At 40.3% G+C, this 19,332-nt stretch overlaps 2 long non-coding RNA genes across 2 annotated transcripts; one reads left to right on the plus strand and one right to left on the minus strand.

Annotated features, from left to right (window-relative positions):
• Window positions 1-4,121: 4,121 nt before the first annotated feature.
• LOC116056079 lies at window positions 4,122-5,658 on the minus strand. The gene is made up of 3 exons (XR_004106479.2): window positions 5,414-5,658; window positions 4,382-4,518; window positions 4,122-4,241 (listed from the first exon to the last, which is right to left on the minus strand). It is a non-coding gene; the product is annotated as an uncharacterized LOC116056079 (long non-coding RNA).
• An 8,158-nt stretch (window positions 5,659-13,816) lies between these two features.
• Window positions 13,817-14,931, plus strand: LOC118496591. The gene is made up of 2 exons (XR_004899185.1): window positions 13,817-14,483; window positions 14,654-14,931. It is a non-coding gene; the product is annotated as an uncharacterized LOC118496591 (long non-coding RNA).
• Window positions 14,932-19,332: the final 4,401 nt, after the last annotated feature.

The raw sequence follows: 19,332 nt of genomic DNA on the forward strand, positions 1-19,332 counted from the left end.
GGCTACAGCTAAATTAAGACTTCACAGTAATAACAATAAAGACAAGTATTGAGTGATTGTATTTTAAATGAGCACAAGTAAAGTAGAACTGACGTAACAGCTGTTATATATGTTAGGTGTTTGTTATATATGTCAACGTTTATTTTCAAGTTTTATTTTGAGGGTCTTTTAAAGTTATTACATGCTGTCTCAGCTAGCAGTTAGCCGAATTAGCTGTTAGCTAAACTAACGTTAGCTTGGCTGTCGACCGGAAGCGTGGAACAGATCGTGCAGTGTCATAAATCCTCGTACAACCGCGCATGCGCGAACATTTTGCGCATGTGCAGAACGGATCGTGCAGGCAGAACGGATCGTGTACCGACTGTCGGTAAAAGAAAAGACCCTCAAAATAAAACTTGAAAATAAACGTTGACATATATAACAAACACCTAACATATATAACAGCTGTTACGTCAGTTCTACTTTACTTGTGCTCATTTAAAATACAATCACTCAATACTTGTCTTTATTGTTATTACTGTGAAGTCTTAATTTAGCTGTAGCTTGCTTTTCCCATTACATTTGAGTTAACGTTATTTTATTAGACTGAATCTAGCTGTCAGCTAGCGGTTAGCCGAATTAGCTGTTAGTTAAACTAACGTTAGCTTCCCGGTGGAGGCTAGCCATAGGCTAGCGTGGAACAGATCGTGCAGGTCGTATCCTCGGTAAAACAGTATTATCTTGCGCATGTGCAGAACAGATCGTGTACCGGCAGCCCCGACAAAACGTAGCAACATGTGTTTTTTTAATTGAAACGGGTGCGTAGAACACCCTGTTGTGTGCACAAGCGCTGTGCCTTTTTATTACCACGAGTTTTCTCTGCTGATTGGGTATCACCTGACACAGCCAATAAAAAAGAGACACGCCCACCAAACGAGAGGAAAACTATCTCAAAGCCGTTGTCACTGCCCGATGTGAGTCGCGCATGCGTCACTTTGCGACAAGTAGCCTCAAGATGCTAACGGCTTTTTGAGCTAACGCACAGTCTATGAGCTAACGTTAGCAATCAAACAATCATAGATAGCTAAAACGTTTTTGAAAAGACTGCTGCTGCTGGCTACAAGTTAGCAGTCAAACACAATAAAGGCTGTCACTTAATGGCGTTTTGAGCTAACATTAGCAATCAAACAGTCATAGATAGCCAAAACGTTTTTGAAATGACTGCTAGCTAAAAGTTAGCAATCAGACACAACAAAGGCTGTCACTTGAATGGCATTTTGAGCTAACGTTAGCAACCAAACAGTCATGGATAGCTACAACGTTTTTGAAATGATTACCATCTTCTGTTATTGTATGTAAAGAGAAACGTTTATTATTTTATAGATTTCACAAATTTCAGTGTGACACGTTATGCCGTAAACAGTTTAAATCTGAGCATGCGCGACTCACATCTACACTCGACTCACATCCGGTCGACAGCCAAGCTAACGTTAGTTTAGCTAACAGCTGATTCGGCTAACCGCTAGCTGATTGTAGCAGTCTGCCGTTAGCATCCACAGGCAAGCTAACGTTAGTTTAACTAACGGCTCATTCGGCTAACCACTAGCTGATTGTAGCGGTCTGCCGTTAGCCTCCACAGGCAAGCTAACGTTTGTTTAGCTAACAGCTAATTCGGCTAACTGCTAGCTGAGACAGCATGTAATAACTTTAAAAGACCCTCAAAATAAAACTTGAAAATAAACGTTGACATATATAACAAACACCTAACATATATAACAGCTGTTACGTCAGTTCTACTTTACTTGTGCTCATTTAAAATACAATCACTCAATACTTGTCTTTGTTATTACTGTGAAGTCTTAATTTAGCTGTAGCCTGCTTTTCCCATTACGTTTGAGTTAACGTTATTTTAGACTGAATCTAGCTGTCAGCTAGCGGTTAGCCGAATTAGCTGTTAGCTAAACTAACATTAGCTTCCCGGTGGAGGCTAGCCATAGGCTAGCGTGGAACAGATCGTGCAGGTCGTATCCTCGGTAAAACAGTATTATCTTGCGCATGTGCAGAACGGATCGTGCAGGCAGAACGGATTGTGTACCGACACAGTCTATGGCCGTTGCACACAAGGGGGTAATGGCGCGTTCATGCCACCTCGGAATGACAGGGACGGACCGCCCCCGCGATTACGTTGTTTTTCCAACTACCAGCGTTCACATGGTTAGGATGGTCAACACAAACTGTTCTTTTTGTGAAGACCACCCAGAAACTGTTAGACACCTCTTTTGGCATTGCCCACACACCAGAACGTTTTGGCAAAACCTCAGCAGATTCATCATTGACCATATTTATAAAGACTTTGCCTTATTGTGGAAGGATGTTATTTTTTGCTTTTATAAAAGCCATAGTAAAGAAAAGTTCATAAGTGTAAATTCAGCACTAAAAAAAACCTAGTTTTGTACTTTGTCTCCATGAAGTTGAACATTATATTAATCTGATTTCTGGCTCAAACAACAAAAAGGCTGTTAAAACTGTCAACATATGGTCCTCTTTCTCTTTGTAATGGCCTATAAGCTTCCCCTGGCAATCTTGTTTTATATTTTGTTTATTTTTTTATTGTTGTATGTTATGTATGTTTTGGCTATTCACATGTGATTTGTACCCTTTATTTGCAATAAAAAAAAAAAATTAAAAAAAAATGGTTAGGATGCCCAGTAAGCACACATACGTCGCGGCGACGTATTGGCGATGTAATCAAAATACATCGGGGATATGTAGTATTTTGGTAGTTTGCTCACTGGCACGACGTCCCCGCGACGTCGCTGCGCTACGTTTCAGCGACATATAGCCGCTCTCTCCGCGACGTATACATATATACATCGTTCTAACGTATGCCATACGTCGTAGAGATGCAGGCAATATACATCGTTCTAACGTATGCCATACATCGTAGAGATGTAGGCTTATATACGTCGTTCTAACGTATGCAATACATTGTAGAGATGTAGGCTTATATACGTCGTTCTAACATATGCAATACATCGTAGAGATGTAGGCTTATATACGTCGTTCTAACGTATGCAATACATTGTAGAGATGCAGGCTTATATACATCGTTCTAACATCTGCTATACATCTTACAGATGTGGTCATCTTCCTGTTATACATAGTACAGATGTCAGGCTCTACATCCACCAGATTTCATTTATACCGTCTGCAGATGTCAGGCACTATATACCGTATATGTTATCCTAACATACCTTTACTCTTTAAATGTTGATAAAATAAATTACAAATTACTTACCTTAGTACACCGAGAATATTTTAGATAGGGGGCCTAATTAACATTTTACTGCTATAACTACTACTACTTTATAATAAACTATAGCTACAGTCCAATAATACCAGTCTAATCTGTAGAAATCAGTCTAGAAGATGACAAACAATTATTAACCTAATTACTTGAAAACATCTTAAATCACTCTGTAGGATCGCTGGTATAAACAAGACCAGTAAACTTCTCACTTTTTGCTTAACAAACATTTATTTTTAACTATATAATTAATCAATAAACATAAAAAACATTAACAAATATTAAAACATTAAAATAAAGAATTATCTTGGCCGGCGGTGGTGGCGATTAGGTGCCAGCCGGAGAAACTCTTTGATGGCCTTCTCGGCCTCCGCTTCCGTCGGCGCCTGGAGGACCGGGTTCCTCATTACTGCTGCTGTAATAAAATCGTTGGATTCGAATTATTATCATACTATTTATTTTGTTTTATGCAAGAGATCATAAAGTAGTATTCACTCAGTTAAATTGCAGAAATCTACCACAAACATTCATATAAATAAATATATATATATATATATATATATACACACACACACACACACACACCCACAAAAACGTCTCCGGTAAGTAAAAACCTTAACCATCATTTAATGGCCTATCAAAAGACTACAACATTTTTTGTGAAATCAGAGATCTTTCTTACTGTGCATGCATTTTTTTTTTTTTTTTCCCATATTTAGCTTTGCGTTCCCCCATGTCCACACCAAGGCCCAGTATTGACAGCTAGAAACTTTGTATTATGAAATAAGACATCCAAGGGATGCATATAATTCTCCCAGTCTCTGCGTGAAGTAATGTAAACAAAAAATAATAATAATAATACGCAAATTACACACCTCTCCAAGTATGATGAGAATGTCATTTTTCTCCCTGAACAGGATCGGCAACAGCAGGATTGCAGCTCTGAAATCAATCCCTGAAAAAAATATTAGGTGAATGTACAGTGTATTTTGGTTGGTTAGGCCTTATCTTGTCTGAAGACAAATAGAAAAGAAATTAAGCTTAAATGGCTCCACAACACTAGGGGTGACCACGGCTGATCAGTGAGTCACTTACCAGGGACATCTTCGGTGAGGGCAGCCTCTCTTTCCTCCAAAGCCAGATCTGCAAGGGGAGATTTCCTTTGAGTCAGTCTAAGCACTGTGGGTACTAGGATCTTAAAGCCATCTTAAAATCTTCGGCAGATATTCATTCTGCAACACAGCACAAACAAACAGGAAACATGTCACAACATTATCATAGGATTTTAAAATTAAATTTCAAAGAGAGCCTTTAGTAATTTAATATGAACTCCAACACAAATATAAGGAAATAAAACATGTAGACAAACCCTGCATGGACTCTTACAATAAAACAATAGTCCTAAAATGTATGGCAAATTAACCATACTGTAACAATACTGTTACAGTAAAAGTCCTGCAGTGTAAATGTTACTTAAGCAAAAGTCTAAGTATTATCAGGATAATGTAGTTAAACATTAAAACATGTTAGAAAGTGTAAAGGATCCAACCAGTTGTGTGTTTAATGGACTAATCATCTCAGTTTACTTAAGAATCAAACATCAGATTTTATAAACTACATGTGTTCTGTGAGCAGTAATCTTAATGTGTAAAGTAACTAGTAACTGTAACAGATGAATGTAGCGGAGTAACTAAAGTAACTAGGAACTAAAGCTGTAACAGATGAATGTAGTGGAGTAACTAAAGTAACTAGTAACTAAAGCTGTAACAGATAAATGTAGTGGAGTAAAAAGTAGAAAGTGGAATGAAAAGAAAAGACAAGTAAAGTACCTCAACATTTAGACTGAAGTACAGTACTGGAGTAAATGTACTTAGTTACATTCTACCCCTGCGTTCGGACTACAAAGACAGTGCAAGATTATGCATTACAGTGTGTACACCCTAATGCATAATGTTACACTACATAAACTACCGGAGCCAGGTGAATTCAGATCCAGATAAAAACTTCTTCAGTAGTAACATTTACATTTTATATTATTTATATGTCTATGAGATTATAGAGTTATTTTCCATGGTTCTACTTGGGCCTAATGTTATAACAATCACATAACATTACTGTTACCGGTACCTTGATTCCACTGTAGCCTTCTCTGAATGTACCGGGACAGGCTCAACGGTTAGTGTCACGGTTTCTTTCCACTGCTGTACAAATCGGTTGAATTTGGCTTGCTTCTTAAACGATCCTTCAAAGAGGTATGAAACCATCCTCTCAGTCAATCCATAGTCCACTGCTTCTCCGTCAACTTCATTATCTAACGTACAATACAGAAAAGAAAAACAGCAATGTTAACCACCACTGTGGTAACAGCATAATGTAACGTTATACATTTAAAAAGCACATTATGCAATCACGCTTCTCTATCATCCTCCGTTTGGTCCGGACCTAATATCCATATAAAAAAACAAAGTAGGGTGCCCAGATAGCTCAGTTGGTAAAGCGGGCGCCCATATATATAGAGGTTTACTCCTCGACGCAGCGGCCGTGGGTTTGACTCTGACGTGCGGCCCTTTCATGTCTTCAGCTGTCCTGTCTATTAAAGGCCTAAAATGCCCCAAAAAATAATCTTTCAAAAAAAAAAAAAAGTATTTAGGCGTACCTCATTAGAGACGCTGGAAAAGTCACTCACTCACTCACTCACACTATATTAATATAACGTAACGTTAGGCCTATCTTACTTTTTTTTATTAATGATAATAATCGGGTTATTTTGAAAACAGCAGTTAGCTAGCTAACGTTAAATGTTACGCTTAGCTAGCTACTCGAAAGGGAGGTTAACCGTTGGTCGGTTCTGTCAGTTAACGTTAACGTGACTGGTGTTGTAACTTGACGTTAGTCTTTGTAGGTTAATTAACGTTAACATTACATGGTTTTACGAAAATGTTCTAAGACAGTTTGACGACAAAATAAAGAATAAATCATAATTTCAAACCCTCACTGGCTACCGATAGTCACATTCCGCCCAAATGGCTTTGCTTTACCATTAACATATATTTAAGAACAAAAGACTTTTAGGCGGCAAAGACGCTTTTTATCGTTCTCCTCTGACGCAGTCCAGCTAACGTTTTATAGCTAGCGTTAACGTAAGTCATAAGAAAAGACTTTTCGGCGGCAAAAACGCTTTTTTCTCCTCTGACGCAGTAGTTTTATAGCTAACGTTAATGTTAGCTAGCTAACTCGATGGTCAACTGTAGCTAAGTACCGTTAGCTAGCTAAGTACCATGTCGTAACATGTAGAATGGCAATATGGGACATAATACTGCTAATGTTTTAACTACCTAACCTGTTAACGTTAATAATGGCAATCATCAATGTCGAGTGTAGCTAGCTAATGTTGACAGAGTATGAACTTGGCTAGTGCTAACGGTAAAGTTAACTTCCAACTTTGAATATTAACACCACAAACACAGATTAAAAATGCACATAATTTACCTTTGAATTCGCTCCTCTTCAGTGACCTTTATTCCAAAACGAAGTAAGCCCGTGATTAAATCCTCCGTTGCTAAATGTCCAAGCGCCATCCTCCCGACTTTGATCGACACTGACGGAGACTGACAGTTGGATCACTGTCGATTCACTCATGTATCCTTCCGCGCTGAAGTATTTATGCTTCCGCCGAGTCGAGCTCTCGTTAGCATGTAGCTAGATCCTTTCAATAGAACACAACTTAAAGCGTTAACAATTGTCTGTTTCATTCTAATATAAATAGGGTAAAGGGTTTGAAAATTAAATTCTTCAATAGGCTACTGTTTGTGAATATAAATATAAATTATTACATAGGTCTACTCCTCATTAACATGATTAAAAATGATTCAAAGGGACACTTCACCAAAAAAACATTCTGATTTATTTTGCCATTGTCTACTACGTGAAGACATATGGCTACTCAAAGATAATTTACACAAGTTCAGATTATTATAGAAAATAGCACACTAACACATTAAAAGTTGCTGGGCAGAATTCAGATTCACTATCCATCACATCAACAGTGTGTGTAGTAAAGATGTCCAGACGCTCATTAAACGATGCTTCCAAATGACACGTGAACAACTGAGGAACTTTTAATACATCGTTCCGACATAGTTAATACGTCGCTGCGATGTATAGATTGCGATCATAATAAGACGTCCAGACGCTCAATAAACGACGCTTCATTATGACCCGCGAACAACTGAGGAACTTTTAATACATCTCACCGACATAGTTAATACGTCGCTGCGATGTATAGATTGCGATCATAATAAGACCTCCAGACGCTCAATAAACGATGCTTCATTATTCTTCTTTATGACCCGCGATCAATTGCAGACGAAGCGATCAATTGCATACGTCGTGCCGACGTATGTGTGCTTACTGGGTGGTCGGGATGCGTGTTGTTCTTCTGTTATATTGGCCTTTGGCATAACAACTTGTTGCATGACTGCCACCAGCTGTTGGGCGTAGCCTAGGAGCATCCTTATATATGTCAATGGGAGCATCAGGTGTGTGAAAACCTGGTGAAAACATGGAGGCCACAATAATTTGCTGCTGTTTTCTTATACGAGCATACAAACAGCACATGGACAGGTGTTTGTGTTATCTGTAGGACAACGAACGGGAAAGGACACGGATAAGGTGTTGTTTTTTTTCATACATAGGCCTATTTATGAATAATTTGAAACATGTTATGTCTGTGTATGTTTCTCAGCAGAGGCATTTGTCCACAATAAGTAAGTTTGTCATTGAAATATGTTCAGTGAACCAAATTCGCCTACATCAAACGTCAGTTGTCAACAACGCGTCACCAACTGGGAAACTCGGTTAGCAAAATCTGGCCCGAGTTTCCCACCTCTGATTCCCACAGGAAGGGACGTGAATGATGACGTTTTCACTCGGAAAAACGTTTTTCCGATGTCCATGAACGCACGGTAAGCTTCTCCTCACAACGCGTACCTCCCATAGACTGTATATAGAAGCTAATATCCTTCACTGGTCTCCGTCCAGAGCAACGGAATCTGTTGGTCCATTCTAGATACAGTCTATGGTTGCACACTGTTACAAGGAAACCGTAGCAAAACGATGAACGTGCCCCAGGGCTATGTTCAGCCCCAGCCAAACGTAGCAACACTTACGTGTTTTTAAACTGAAACGGTGTGCGCTGAACACCCTGTTGTGTGCGCAAGCGCTCTGCCTTTTTATTACCATGAGTTAACATACATGTCTCTGCTGATTGGGTATCACCTGTGACAGTCAATTAACAAGAGAGTATATTAAAATCAACAGTATGGTTCCGAGAAAACATGTCGTTAAATGCAGAAACCGTAGCCGTGAGATTGAACGTGCCCCAGATGATACATTCGGGAGTAATTGTAAATCATAAGTCACAGAATTATACTCAGTAACAATAATTTTTTTCTGCCACACAGCATCATTTTTCATTGATTACTTACCACTTTGCAACAGTAGCCTAATACAGAGACCTTAATTAGTGGGAATGCTATTCAACAGCATTCCAACTATTGTTGTTCCTGTCGGCCATTTTGTTTATTTATTTTTGTTTTTATTCCCTCTTCCGTACGTTTTTTGGCTCTCTGTAACTTCTGCATACGTTCAGCTATTAAAACCATTCAACTTTTAAAATGTTCAGCTCATTCAGCTAATGATGGGACTTCTTCAACTTTTTTTCTACTATTTATACTTTTTAAAGTAATAAGCTTTTTAAGACTTTTTTTTAACATTGAAGTCAATGAGAGCATGCTTCAAATCCTTAAAATCTTCTTCCGCCCCCAAAATTTTCAGCTCCTTCATACTTTCACCTACAGACGCCAAACAAACTTTAAAATGTTCACAAAATATTCAGTTATCCGGCTCTATCTTTTCAGTTTCATATCTTTTACAGTTTTTGTGAAAAAGCTGTTTAAGTTTAGTAATCATTTCAGGATTTTTCTGCGTTTTTAGTGAGTGTGTGTGGCGTCTCCTAGAGTGGATGATGTCATCCCCAGAGCACAGAACGTTCAAAAAAATATCTTTGTCCCCTCTCTATAAATTGCTCTCACGCCCACAATATCTACTTGTCATACACAATTTATACATCAAAACGTAGGTATTTTCTCAGTTATGCGATATGCCTTATACTTTTGGCTCGATGAGCTTCCAAATGACAAGAGTTCCACATCTCTGTCCATCCACTGCCCTGTTTAACATTCTTCACATTTCTGAGCGAAACGCAGAGCAAACCACTTTTTTAAATCGCTGACATGCCCACATTTTTAAGTTTACCAACATAAATTTTACATGAATACGTTCACAAAGGTCTTGTGGTGGTCACGATTACATAATTTCATCGATACCCCTTATCGTTTTAGCAGTCTGAGGCTTTATTTGAGAGCTTGCTCTGTGTCTTTGAATAGCTCCAGTGGGGCACAGCTGACAGTTTCAGCAGGTGACACGGTCGTTAACCTGATTAAAGATCAAAGAGATCTCATCACAGACTTCAAAGGGTGTTTATCAACATGGTCACAGGTCATTGGTAGCCATGACAACCCTTTCACAGACAGTCAACTTGAATACTACAGGCAGTAATATGAACATTAGTCTATATCTATTGCGTTCCACTTCTGTCTGACTGTCTCTGTCTCTCTGTCTCTCTTTTTTTAATTGTATTCCCTCTTCCATACGTTTTTTGGCTCTCTGTAACTTCTGCATACGTTCAGCTATTAAAACCATTCAACTTTTAAAATGTTCAGCTCTTTCAGCTAATGACGGGACTTCTTCAACTTTTTTTCTATTATTTATACTTTTTAAAATATTAAGCTTTTTAACACTTTTTTAAAACATTGAAGTCAATGAGATCATGCTTCAAATCCTTCAAATTTTCTTCCGCTCCCAACATTTTCAGCCCCTCCATACTTTCACCTACAGTTCTAAATAAAGAACCTACGGTTCTCTCACACTGTCTCTCACTCATTAGCATTAGCAGGTGTGGTGATCAATGATCAAAGACAGGCTTTATAAGTGCTAAAGGAACATTAAGCATCTATACAGATGATAGTGTAGTGGATATTGTGTATGCCTTTGGTGTGGGAGATCAAGGTTTGAATCCAGCTGTGATACATCAGTCAATATGTCCCTGATTGAGATGTTATTTCACTTTTTTTCAACTATTCTCACTACTTCAACTTATTCCTACGGATTTAAGCTATTCAACCAGTTTAGCTTTAACAATTCAGCTATTCATGTTTATTTTGGCTCTCCTCTCTTTCTCTCCTCTCTTCTCTCCTTCTCTCTGTCCTCTCTTTCCTTTTGTTCAGCCCCATTCTTTTTACCTAATATATTTCACATCTCATATCAGCTAGATTGATGCTTTTTCATTCTATGCAGTGTCTGATAATAATACAAAGTATTTCTTCTTTCAGCCGTTTTAGGTAATTCATTTCAACTTTCATCTTTGACAGTATTACAGTTCAGCTTCAAGCTTTTCTAACAGCGTATTTTAGCTCTTCACTTGGGTAATGCAGTTTAGCTTCCAACTCTAACAATTTTCCTGATTTTTTAGCAGTGTAGTGCATTTGAGCTTTAAGATTTTTCGTATTATTTGTTTCATATTTCTGCATTTGTGAGTGATTATCAGTTAGAAAATATACTCAGACCTCACAATGTTCTACGTCTTTTGTCATTCAACTTTTGAAGCCAACAGTTCAGTTTAGCATAAGCTTTTAACTTTTTAATGAAATTCATACTTATTAAAACGACTTCCACTTTTTCAACTCTTCTCACTACTTCAACTTCTTCTTAATGATTTAAGCTATTCAACCAGTTTAGCTTTAGCAATTCAGCTATTCAGCATTCCCACGCATTTTCCGCAGGAAATGCTTTTTCTATAGAATAGAATGTGTCTTATTTTATCAGTAATTATGATCAAACAAAAGAAACTGTAAAACATCATTAGATAATGTATTTATATACTGTATGTACATATTTACATATCTAACCCTATAACATATACAACAGAATAGAAATAGAAATAGCTAAAAACTGAAAACATGCCACTCAGTGACATATCATGTTTGAGAATTGTCCTTCACATGAGGAGCGAGATCCCGCGGATCCACGCGACTACGCAGGTGAAGTGTGGCTCCCCGTGTGAAAAGCCCTTTATTCCCACAATGGGGACATTCTCACTGTTGCAGCATCGAGGGAAAGAGATAGCTTCATATTTCACTTCCTTTACGACAACTTTTAACATGTACAAGATAAACATGAGCAGGGGCTAAACGGCTATTGGACAGTTTGAATAACTGTAAAAAAAAAAAAATGTTATTGTGGTAAATGCACATCTTAAATATTAGGTAGTTGCCGAGCACACATGGTTATTGGAGTTACAGAAAATGGCGTCCCAACTGGCGCATACTTGGGTGTACTGCTCTTGTGTAAAGACATCCATCTTTTTCCTTTCCATATTTTGTAAAGTGTTCTTTCTTTGCCATATTTTAGGAATCATCAGAAATCATAACATTCATACTGTATATTCAAACATAAACAAACTGGTATACGATAGCAACAATAGAATCAAAGATAGAATGGAATAGAATCAATAACCATTTGGATTGAAAACATAAGAATACATGTTGTTGTTGTTGTCATAACGACACACTATGAATACTGGGACCCAACTTTAGTTCTGACACAAATTCACTCAGACAGCAGTTTGTATCAGAGAGTCATTTGACTGTGACAATCCAAAGGTGCACATCGCAACAAGAGAGAAGACACTGGTCAGCAGAATACGAAGTTGGAAAACATGGAATTCCACTCCAGAGAGATTGAACCGCAAATTAATTTCTATCTCAGTTCACTTGAAGAACAAGTACGGTGTGAACTGAAGGACAGCGAGGCAAGGCTCACCCAATGTGAATCTGAGGGAAGAGTTCACCTGATCATCCGAGAGGACTTGCTGGCCAATGTCCTCGATCAGCTCCAACAACAGAGAGAGGGCAGCACTTTGAGCCATGACAAAAAGCTGATGCAGAGGGAGATGTGTGACTTAAAAGTTCAGCTTGCTGAATGTGTCCCCTCCCCACCCAGGGAAACAGAGTATCTGAAATCCCAGCTGGGAAAAATCAGCAACAGACTGCGAAAAACCCAAAAAGATCTCGAGCTGCAGTACTTCATTACTGAAGACCTGAAGGTCGAATTGGAGCAGATGAAGGGAGAGAAGGAGGCCCTAAAAAACAATGTGGAGACTCAGAAGATGGAGCTTGGTAAAGAGAGACAGATGCTCGTGGTAGGTAAGACCACCAACGTGATGTTGGAGAGCTATCTAGAGATTGAGAGGGCTCAAGCTCAAGAGCTGAAGGATAAATTGAGCAAGATGGAGGAAGCTCTCCAAAAACAGGACGAAGAGGCAAAGGAGATACTGGAAAGATCCCAGGCTTCCCATAGAGCCCAGCTGGCGATGCAGGACAAAAGCAACAAGAACCTCATGGCTGCTCTGAAGAAGGCTGAGCAGCAGCTGGAGAGTAATCTCAACCAGTGGAAGGAGGACAAGGCATCCCTCCTACAGGCCACAGAAAGCCTGAAGCTGACTCAGCAGGAAAAAGAGCAGGACTGGGAGAGGACCGAGAGCACCATGAGGTCCCAGCTGGTAGATCTTCAGAGCCAGATGATGACAAAGCCAAAGAAGAAGAAGTGGTACAAAAGGCTTCTGCCTGGCTGAGGAATTGTATAGTATTTGTACTTGTATAGTGTCTGTCTGTCTGTCTGTCTGTCTGTCTGTCTGTCTGTCTGTCTGTGTGGGTCTGTCTGTCTGTCTGTGTGGGTCTGTCTGTGTGGGTCTGTCTGTCTGTCTGTCTGTCTGTGTGGGTCTGTCTGTCTGTGTGTGTGGGTCTGTCTGTCTGTCTGTGTGTGGGTCTGTCTGTCTGTCTGTGTGTGGGTCTGTCTGTCTGTGGGTCTGTCTGTCTGCGTGTGGGTCTGTCTGTGTGTGGGTCTGTCTGTCTGTGTGTGTGTGGGTCTGTCTGTGTATTTGTGGGTCTGTCTGTCTGCGTGTGGGTCTGTCTGTGTGTGGGTCTGTCTGTCTGTGTGTGGGTCTGTCTGTCTGTGGGTCTGTCTGTCTGTGTGTGGGTCTGTCTGTGTGTTTGTGGGTCTGTCTGTCTGTCTGTCTGCGTGTGGGTCTGTCTGTGTGTGGGTCTGTGTGTGGGTGGGTGGGTCTGTCTGTCTGTGTGTGTGTGTGTGTGTGGGTCTGTCTGTCTGTCTGTGTGTGGGTCTGTCTGTCTGTGGGTCTGTCTGTCTGTCTGTGTGTGTGTGTGGGTCTGTCTGTCTGTCTGTGTGTGTGTGGGTGGGTCTGTCTGTCTGTCTGTGTTTGTGTGTGTGTGTGTGTGTGTGTGTGTGTGTGTGTGTGTGTGTGTGTGTGTATATGTGTGTGTGTGTGTGTGTGTGTGTGTGTGTGTGTGTGTATGTGTGTGTGTGTGTGTGTGTGTGTGTGTGCGTTTGCATGCAGGGCGTGTGATGCGTCAGTGCAGTAGTGTTGCAGTAGCAGTGCTTGTAGTTAGTGCATGTTGCTTCTGCTTGCCACTCTCTGCTTTCAGCTACTGCCACCGGATAGCCCTTTGTTTTCAGGGGCGAAAAGAGGAGCCGAGTGTGTAAGGCTCCTCAGCCGGTACATAGCCTCTCCACTGCCAAGATCTCGTACACGCCTCCCCGTGGCACACATGGTAACTGGTCCCTTATGGTTCCAGGCTAAGTTGTACAGGATCTCGGAGCAGCAGTGGGCCCCAGAGACGTGGCATGCAGGCCCATTGGTGAGTGGAAACGCCCTGATGCCCGTCAACCACTGTCCCAGTTATGGGTAAATAGCCCCAGCTATGGGTAAATAGTGAAGACCCCAACAGCAGCGCAGGCGGAAGATGTTGGTGTGAGAACCACCACAACGGCTGGGAAGGCGGAAGAAGGCAACCCCACAGCCACGTGGGTTACCTCGGGAGGGTACAGTGGCTAGGGGAGCAAACCCCAAAGACAAACCTGCACCTGGGGACAGGCACAGGTGGAGTCCATGTGGTAGGAGTGAAGATGGTGGGAGTGAGGTCTGCGCACCCACACCCTCACCTTAATCCTCACCTATGCGCAAGCTTCTTGCCGCCACCCCCGAAAAACGTCCTGTGGCGATGTGAGAAAACTGAAACTATTCCTCACAACTATAGAATAACTACTGCATACACACAAACACTAGCTACACAAATAATCTTTTAAAATAAATGTATAAAAATTATGTTTGTTGGTGTGACGGCCCTGGGCCTGTCGTACATGTGTACTGTGGTTTGTCTTGTTAACTTGCAGGTGTAGCGGAGGAGATAATGAGATGACTGTGATCACCTGGCCGGTCCTCCCAGACTATTTAACCCCGCCTGCCCCGAGACCAGGCGGCCGCATTCTCCCGACTGCACACCAACATGTTTTCTCTCTGTTTGAGTTTTCCCTTTGTTAACTACTGACAACATGCACCTCACATTCTCCATTACATCCATACACCTTCATTCATCACTGATACTGACAATCACACTTCATCGTTCTCTTGTTTGCATCATTATTTAATAAATGTCACTTTATTATTGTTACGTTGCTGTGCATCTCCCTGTTTTGTTGTGGCCTGTGAGCCGGTCGTAACAAGTTGGGGGCTCGTTTGCCGTGAGTATAAAACCAGGACCTTGTTTGTGGTTTTCTTTAATTAATCCTAGTTAGTTGCTGTTGAGGCAATTTGGTTAAGTTGAGCTAGTCTATTGTTGTTTAAATGTTAAGTTGCACTACAGTCATGTGTAATATAGTTTGATGTATAAATCAGGGGACAAACGCTCATTTGCATCCTGAACCCCCAAAATATAACTTAGCTCAAATTATTTTATATGTTAAATATAATATACTAAATATAGGTTTTTGTCTGGAGGTACATGTTGGTCATCCAAAGAAAATAATGAAATTAACAACACAAGAGCATTTCTTTCAGGGAGATTTTGCAGGTTTACTACGAGTCTCATGTAGCTTTAGACTTTAAGACTAAACAGGTTTATTTAGTGTCACAGAGCCTTTCAAACACAGCTGCAATTCAAAGTTTTATGAAGAAGAAATGCTTTAGAATATACACTGGTTATTGTCAAATCAGCTACAAACTTGAATTATTTGATATTATCAGTTTACTTTTTTGTTTTAGGAATAATCAATAAATCCTATGATTTTAATATATGTAGTTTTGGTTTAAAGGTGCTGTAGGTAGGACTGGGAAGATCCAGGACTTAGCCAACAAATTTGAACATCAACAACTTCTCAGTCCCTCCCCCTTTTCTGCTAAAGCCCAAAACGGTCTCCTAACCCCACATGGGAGAATGAATGCGTGTGCATGAGCAGTGATTGACACGCAGTTAGACACCCCCCCTGGCCCTGATTGGTGCACCCGAACCGCTCAGGGCGCCTGTTCAGCTGTCGCAGCCCTCTCACTCTGACATCTCTCCATTAGTGCATGTAAAAGGACCGGAGCATGTGTGTGTGTGTGTGTATTTCAGGCCTGTGTGTAGTGTGTAATAACAACAGAGTGTAAATTGTAATTCCCCCATTGGGGATCAATAAAGAGTATAAATTATAATAATAAAAATAAACATCTGAACAGGGAGCAGTGGATTTTTGCAAATCACACTGCAGGCTGTAGGTGGAGCCAGAGGAGCCGGATTTTTTTTCAGTTTCAGCTAAAATGACAGAAAGTTAGCTTTATAAGTCTTACCTACTGCACCTTTAATGATGTGCCTGAGCCACGCCTCTTCCTCCGACACAGAAAGCAGACGAAATGTGACACAGAAAACATCTTATCTGTTGTCCCAGTAAGCTATTTCATTGAGTCAGCATGCACAATACCAGGGCCTCTCCTAAGTGGAATGCAGCCATCATTAATGGTTTTGAATACACCTGTGCTTTTCCTACTATGACATGTCAACATGTTTGCCATGAAAAAAATCTACAGTGTGAGTTGGAAACTGGATGTCGCAGAAAGTGACCATGACCCCTAGTGTGGCGGCAATATTAATGCACGGTGCAAATAGTCCCGGAAATGGTGTCTTGATCTAATATGACTAATAACTATGATAGACTTATTTAAAGGTCCTATGACATGGTGCTCTTTGGATGCTTTTATATAGACCTTAGTGGTCCCCTAATACTGTATCTGAAATCTCTTTTATATAGGCCTTAGTGGTCCCCTAATACTGTATCTGAAGTCTCTTTTATATAGACCTTAGTGGTCCCTAATACTGTATCTGAAGTCTCTTTTATATAGACCTTAGTGGTCTCCTAATACTGTATCTGAAGTCTCTTTATAGAGGCCTTAGTGGTCCCTTAATACTGTATCTGAAGTCTCTTTTATGTTTGTGGCGTCTGCCAGAGTGGATGATGTCATCGCTAGAGTGCAGCACCTTAAAAAAAATATCTTTCTCCCCTCTCTATAAATTGCTCTCACGCCCACAATATCTAATTGTCATACACAATTTATACATCAAAACATAGGTATTTTTGTCTAGTTTCAGCCAATGTGCTCAGTTTTGCGATATGCCTTATACTTTTGGCCCACATTTTTAAGTTTATCAACATAAATTTTACATGAATACGTTCACAAAGGCCTTGTGGTGGTCACGATTACATCATTTCACCGATAGCCCTTATCGTTTTAGCAGTCTGAGGCTTTGAGAGCTTGCTCTGTGTCTTTGAATAGCTCCAGTGGGGCACAGGTGACAGTTTCAGCAGGTGACACGGTCGTTAACCTGATTAAAGATCAAAGAGATCTCATCACAGACTTCAAAGGGTGTTTTCACTGGTCATACGTTACCATGACAACCCTTTCACAGACAGTCAACTTGAATACTACAGGCAGTAATATGAACATTAGTCTACTAGTCTAATAATCTTTTGCGTTCCACTTCTGTCTGTCTCTGTCTCTCTTTGTCTGTCGCTCTGTCTCTGTCTGTCTCTCTGTCTGTCTGTCTCTCTGTCTGTCTCTCTCTGTCTGTGTCTCTCTGTCTATGTCTCTCTGTCTCTCTGTCTGTCTGTCTGTCTCTGTCTCTCTCTGTCTGTCTCTGTCTCTCTCTCTCTCTCTGTTTCTCCCTGTCTCTGTCTCTCTCTCTCTCTGTCTGTTGTCTGTCTGTTTCTCTCTGTCTGTCTCTGTCTCTCTCTGTCTGTCTCTGCCTGTCTCTCTCGCTCTCTCTCTCTCTCTCTCTCTCTGTCTGTCTCTGGCTCTCTCTGTCTGTCTATGTCTCTCTGTCTCTGTCTCTCTGTCTCTGTCTGTCTCTCTCTGTCTCTCTGTCTGTCTCTGTCTGTCTCTGTCTGTCTCTCTGTCTGTCTCTCTCTGTCTGTCTCTCCGTCTGTCTGTCTGTCTCTGTCTGTCTGTCTGTCTCTGTCTCTCTCTCTGTCTGTCTCTGTCTCTCCCTGTCTCTGTCTGTCTGTTTCTGTTTCTCCCTGTATCTGTCTCTCTGTCTGTCTGTTTGTTTCTCTCTGTCTCTGTCTCTCTGTATCTGTCTCTGTTTCTCCCTGTCTGTCTGTCTGTTTCTGTTTCTCCCTGCCTCTGTCTCTCTCTGTCTCTCTGTATCTGTCTCTGTTTCTCCCTGTCTGTCTGTCTGTTTCTGTTTCTCCCTGCCTCTGTCTCTCTCTGTCTCTCTGTCTGTCTGTTTGTTTCTCTCTGTCTGTCTGTCTCTGTCTGTTTCTCCCTGTCTCTGTCTCTCTCTGTCTGTCCATGTCTCTCTGTCTCGGTCTGTCTCTCTGTCTGTTTGTTTCTTGTTTTTCTTCCCTCTTCTGTATGTTTTTTGGCTCTCCGTAGCATACGTTGAACTATTAAAACCATTCAACTTTTAAAATGTTCAGCTCTTTCAGCTAATGACGGAACTTCTTCAACTTTTTTTCTACTATTTATACTTTTTAAAATATTAAGCTTTTTAACACTTTCCTTTAACATTGAAGTCAATGAGATCATGCTTCAAATCCTTCAAATTTTCTTCAGCTTCCAACATTTTCAACCCCTCCATACTTTCACCACACATTTCTACATAAAGAACCTACGGTTCTCTCACACTGTCTCGCACTCATTAGCAGGTGTGGTGATTAATGATCAAAGACAGGCTTTATAAGTGCTAAAGGAACATTCATGGTCTATAGATGATAGTGTAGTGGATAGGGCACATGCCTTTGGTGTGAGAGATCCTGGTTTGAATCCCACTGGTGTACATCAGTCAATGTGTCCCTGATCAAGATGTCATTTCACTTTTTCAACTATTCTCACTACTTCAACTTATTCTTACGGATTTAAGCTATTCAACCAGTTTAGCTTTAACAATTCAGCTATTCATGTTTTATTTTGGCTCTCCTCTCTTCTCTCCTTCTCTCTGTCCTCTCTTTCCTTTTGTTCAGCCCCATTCTTTTTACCTAATATATTTCACATCTCATATCAGCTAGATTGATGCTTTTTCGTTCTATGCAGTGTCTGATAATAATACAAAGTATTTCTTCTTTCAGCCGTTTTAGGTAATTCATTTCAACTTTCATCTTTGACAGTATTACAGTTCAGCTTCAAGCTTTTCTAACAGTGTATTTTAGCTCTTCACTTGGGTAATGCAGTTTAGCTTCCAACTCTAACAATTTTCCTGATTTTTTAGCAGTGTAGTCCATTTGAGCTTTAAGATTTTTCGTACTATTTGTTTCATATTTCTGCATTTGTGAGTGATTATCAGTTAGAAAATATACTCAGACCTCACAATGTTCTACGTCTTTTGTCATTCAACTTTTGAAGCCAACAGTTCAGTTTAGCATAAGCTTTTAACTTTTTAATGAAATTCATACGTATTAAAACGACTTCCACTTTTTCAACTCTTCTCACTACTTCAACTTCTTCTTACTGATTTAAGCTATTCAACCAGTTTAGCTTTAGCAATTCAGCATTCCCACGCATTTTCCCGCAGGAAATGCATTTTCTAGTATTGATATGATATTTC

Source organism: Sander lucioperca, chromosome 13 (genome assembly GCF_008315115.2).
Source record: "Sander lucioperca isolate FBNREF2018 chromosome 13, SLUC_FBN_1.2, whole genome shotgun sequence".
Taxonomy (NCBI): domain Eukaryota; kingdom Metazoa; phylum Chordata; class Actinopteri; order Perciformes; family Percidae; genus Sander; species Sander lucioperca.